The sequence below is a fragment of the Rhagoletis pomonella genome, unplaced genomic scaffold, assembly GCF_013731165.1.
Source record: "Rhagoletis pomonella isolate Grant_MI unplaced genomic scaffold, Rhpom_1.0 Rhpom_scaffold_07011, whole genome shotgun sequence".
Lineage (NCBI taxonomy): Eukaryota > Metazoa > Arthropoda > Insecta > Diptera > Tephritidae > Rhagoletis > Rhagoletis pomonella.
In genome coordinates this window covers 1-5,339 of record NW_023465542.1, presented here as the reverse complement: position 1 = coordinate 5,339, position 5,339 = coordinate 1, and the positions used below count along the sequence as shown (strand labels likewise).

The 5,339-nt window shown below is 35.8% G+C and overlaps 1 long non-coding RNA gene across 2 annotated transcripts; it reads left to right on the top strand.

The window, feature by feature from the left end:
* The first annotated feature begins 1,547 nt into the window (after positions 1-1,547).
* Positions 1,548-2,916, top strand: LOC118755678. 2 transcript variants are annotated; one of them, XR_004995049.1, is made up of 4 exons: positions 1,548-1,814; positions 1,875-2,282; positions 2,367-2,499; positions 2,560-2,916. It is a non-coding gene; the product is annotated as an uncharacterized LOC118755678 (long non-coding RNA). The 2 variants fall into 2 exon arrangements; XR_004995048.1 differs by having other exon boundaries at positions 1,875-2,499.
* Positions 2,917-5,339: the final 2,423 nt, after the last annotated feature.

The following is a 5,339-nucleotide window of genomic DNA, read 5'->3' as shown; positions in this document are numbered from 1 at the left end:
CGGTGCCCGTTTATTTCCACGTTTACGTAATACTTTTCCATATCATTACCGGAATGCTGGTTGGAGTGGATGTCGATTATTTGATTTATACCGTAAACTTGATGAATCGAGTCATCAAACTCGACTTTTAAGAAAATCTTCTAGGGGTGTATTGTCTCGATGTCTACTTTACTCAAACAATATGACAATTAATGCATATTCTCATTTGGCCAACGTTCGTTGGGTCCGATGTCGCAAGGGCTGCCAATCTGACGCTCCCTATCAAAACACACATACGGCGCGTTTACAAAATATCGAACGTGAGCGTTGATTTACAAGTTGCAGAAATGCGCATTTCGCGCGAGCTATTTGAGCTAAAAACAAAAAAGTAAAAAAGAAGAGACAAAATTACATACACATCAGCTTCTCTTTAATTATTATAGTTATTTTGTTATGAATTTGTCTTCTTTCTTGCACAAGACGTCAAAATTATTGTCTGCATACGTCAAATCATTGTCCGATTTACTGTCTTCAAAATAATCAAGACAGTGATTAACGGCGCGTTTACATTAGACAATGCTGTAAAGACAATAAAGAAAAACGCATTAATTGTCAAAAACGCTGATCATTGTCTCCGTGGCGTAGGCGTCCTTACAATAGTTATTACAATTCATTTTGAGCAAAAAGTTGGACGTGAAACGCATTTCGAGCGAGCTATTTAAGCTAAAAACTAAAAAATAATAAAGAAGAGACAAAATTACACATCAGCGTCTCTTGTGTTATTTTAGTTCTTTTGTTATGAATTCCTCTTCTTTCTTGCACAAGACGTCAAAATTATTGTCTGCATACGTCAAATCATTGTCCCATTTACTGTCTTGGAAATAATCAAGACAGTGATTGAGACAATTGGAAGAGTATGCAGTGAAAAATTGTGCATGTATTGTTATTGTCATGACAGTATTGTCCGGTGTAAATCCTAAAGCTTGATATACAGTTCAATGCGAGCGTGAGCGTGAACGTTCACAAAGGCAAAGAATTCCATTTGTATTCTTATGGACGCTCACACACATCTATCAAAACTTGCCGTTCACATGCGAATGCTTTGCGTATGCACACAGTTGAGTGTGAGCTTGAAAAAAAGGCATTTTATGCATTTTAAATTAGTTTTTAATCTAAATTTCTGAAAGATATTTTATTTCTCTATCTTTTCATGTCTCAACTATAGCAAAAAGTTGAGTAATAACTAAGATATTGGTCAAAATAAAAAGCTCACGCTCACGCTCGCATTGAACTGTATATCAGGCTTAAGGGCCAGTTTCTCAGTGCACGGCCGCGGTTTAATTTATTATTTTTGTACGTGTTTTTGCAACCAATCACCGCGCACTTCATTTTAATTACATTTGCACAAAAAATTTATTGAAAACCGCTTAAACATCACCGAAATAAACCACCGACAAAATGCACATAAAGAAAAAGCAAAACAGAAATAGCAAACTTCAAAATTACGAGCGTCACACACTTTTTTCTCAATTACTATTTCAAATGTCTGCTTCTCAACCGGTCAGGGGGTCAATTCTCGTTCTGTGATAAGATGAAGTGAAAAAAAGTTTTCGTTTTCACAACTACTTTTCACTCTGCCTTTTCACAGACACTTATTTTGCGATTCTGGTTTGTGCTGTGAAAATCGTGTTCCATTACCACTATAGTCGTGAAACTTTTGCAACTGTGCTATTGAATTTTCGAAGTAAATGTCAAAGTTGAGGAAAACGTAAACAAAACATGTCGGGAATAATTATTTTATTAGAATTATCGCAAAGAATTCGAGACGAGCAAAGGTAATAAGGTGTAAATTTTTTAAATGCAGTATATACAATTTAACGTATTATGTATTTCAGAGATAATTTCAGAGTGCTCCGACGCAGACTTCGTGACGACCAAAATCCTTTGAGATTACAACAGACGAGCATTTCATTGATTTATATCGGTTCCCTAAAGCTTTGTGCCTGGAATTAATTAATGAATTAATGCCATTTATGCCAAACTCGCAACGGAGACATGCTGTTCCGAGTCATGTAATTATTTTAAGCGCCCTGCGTTTTTTTGCCACTGGTAGCTTTCAAAAAAGTGTGGGGCAAGACAGTTTATCTGCTTTATCCCAAACATCAGTTAGCAGATGTGTGCAAGTGGTGGCAATTGCACTTAATAACATAGCCCACAGACATATAAAGTTCCCGATTTCCTGGAATAATCGGACTCATAGACGGAACGCACATCAAAATATCAGCCCCGAAGAAAGAAATTGAGTATGTTTACTATTGCCGAAAGGGTGGGCACTCCAAGAACGTTATGATAATATGTGATGCTGATTATATCGTTTTGTCTGCTAGCGCTCGGTTCGGAGGTACTGCTTATGACTCATATGTATGGCGTCGCTCTCGAGCTTGCAGAGCTCTGGAGGAGCTTTATGAGGCGGGTGAGCGCGATTTTTGGCTTCTGGGTGATAGTGGCTACCCACTACAGGTACAATTTATATTATTTTTCTTTGTTAAAGATCTAATGCTAATATAAATTTTAAATTAGCCTTGGCTGATGACACCAATTAGTGCGACATCATGTACCGCAGAAGAGCGCTACAATATAGCACACAAGTCAACTCGAGCTCTTGTAGAAAGATGCATTGGCTTACTAAAAACAGATTTCGCTGTCTGTCGAAGGAAAGAGCCCTTTTCTACAGTCCACCAAAAGCAGGTTTCATAATCAACGCTTGCGTGGTTTTACACAACTACTTGATTCGGGCTAGAGTGCCGTTCGATGAAATTTATTTGGAAGACTCTGAAGAACCTGAAGAATGTGGTGGCCCTTCTTCAGCTATTTCAACACAATATATTATCCATTGCGAAAAGACAACGATTGCAAATTGTTCAAAATGCTTTTACTAATGACATTCAAAATTAGATTGAAAATAATTCAACTTTTTATTTTTCATTCGTATTTCTACTTATTTACATATATTAATAAATATGCATATGTATATTATATTTCAAATGTTAAATTCTTTTTAAAGGCAGTTTTTATCACAAAAGGTTTTGTTCATAAATTCATTGCAATGAGGACCTCATATTTTCTTAAAGACTAAAAAATAAAAAAAAAATTGAATTCTTTCATATTCGATATCTCATATTAGGCTCCAGAAGAAATATAAAAATACACACATAGATTGCTATATTTCCAAGATAAGTATTTTTAAATGCAGTTTTTATCACAAGTAAGTTTTGTATATAAATTCATTAAACAGAGAAATTCATATATTTTTAAAAGCTAAAAAAAAAATCATATTTTCATAGACACTAGACAAAATAAAAATAGAATCGACTCCATATTTTCCTAAACTCTAAAAAACTTAAAAAAAAAAACGACTTCATGTTTTCTTTAATTCTAAATATTAAAAGTAAAACTGACTTCATATTTTCTTAAACTCTAAAAATACTAAGAAGAAAAAGGACTTCAAGTTTTCTTAAGCATTAGAAAAAGGTATAAAAAAAATTGTCTAATACTTATGGACAAGGCTGTTTCTAAAATTGAAACATTCTCACGGCCGCCTCAAAATTTCAATTAAGTGTTGTATTACTATTATTGCCTCTGTCTGCTCCTTCACCGCTTGGATCTGTTCGCGTTTTAAATTATTGGCGATCTCCATTTCCCTTACCTTGATTTCTTCTAGCCTAAACAATTTTTTTAACTGAGGGTTTTCTGCTTGCGCCTTTCTTTTTCGCCCTCTCGAACGGGCTGCTGCTGTGCAGCCTCTTATTGATGCAGCAGTTGAGGTGCTCGCCCCCATCATTGGACACGTAGTTGCATCTTCCAATGTGGTTGCGGCTGCAGTACCATCTAACTCGCATTCAGCCACAACAACTTCGAATGTCTCCTCCACAATGTCAGCGAGATTGTGAGAAGCTTCTGCCATGTCGAGTGCTTCAAATCCCACTTCGCCCGTTTCATCACCATCGACTGCCTGCACAGTTGTAATCTTAATTATGCGCTCTTCCAGCGGTGACAGTGCTTTGGCCCGGCTCAAACCGTTTATACCACTTCTCTGCTCTGCCTGCCTTATTGCACTATATTTTGTGCGAGTATGAAGTCTGTTTGTAGGTATTAAAACAAAACATTAAAAAAATAATCACATCATGAAAAATTTATATACATACTTTAAATCGCTCCATTACTTCTTCCATTTTGCACCATCCTTTTGAGTGCCGCCAAGAGCATTAAGGCTCACCGCTAGTTCTTTCCACTTTTCTTCGCGAAATTTGGCACCATCTGCCGTCACAAATCTATAATTATAAATAACTGGTATTCGTTTGTTTATGTTAAGAAGGCTTCATACTTATCGTTTGCAATGTCTACATTGCCTAGATAATTTATTAAAAACTCTTTTTGGTTTTCGCTGGCGCGCTTTCCTCTTGGTATATTCTCCATCTTGTTTTCACGTATAAATAGGCTGTGTATAATTTTCTTACATATGATAAGTTTTTGACAGTTGGTTGCACTGTTTCACAGAACGAGAATCGTCAGGGTTGTGAAAAAGTGAAAAATTTCGTTTCGTTCCACTTTTTTTTCATGTGAAAACACTTTGACGTTTCTTTTCATTTTTTCACTGAAAGCGAATCGGAAGTGCAATGAAAACGCGAAAAAAGTTTTCATTTCACCGTTTCACAGAACGAGAATTGACCCCCAGATCTGTTCTAATTGAGAATTTCGTTATGTAGGTTGGTCAACTGGTTGGCCGATAAATCAATGCGTGTGTAGGACCTTTAAGTGAGACAATTGTGGAAGTATGCATGCATTACGGCGCGTTTACATTGCACAATAAAATAAAAAATGGCAACGATTTGACTATAAAAAGGCAATAAGATGACCATCGAAAAAGAAAATGAACGTAAGATTGGCGGCGTCTTGCGCTTATTTGCCAATAGTACCAATAATCAATACTTATTTGCGTGATTTAGTTATTTGCAAATAAAAAATTAGCTCAGCGTTTATACGGCAAAGTTTACCATTTTGCAAATTGTTATTTGCAAATAATACGTGCGTATAACATAGTATTAGTTGACAAAAAAGCTGATAATTGTCTTCAAGACGTAGGCGTCCTGACAATAGTTAGGACAATTCATTCTGATCAAAATATCGAACGTGAATGTTGATTTATAAGTTGCAGAAATATGCATTTCGCGCGAGCTATTTGAGCTAAAAACTAAAAAATAAAAAAGAAGAGACACAATTACATACACACCAGCGTCTATTTAATTCTTATATCTACTTTGTTAAGAATTTATCTTCTTTCTTGCACAAGACGTCAAAAT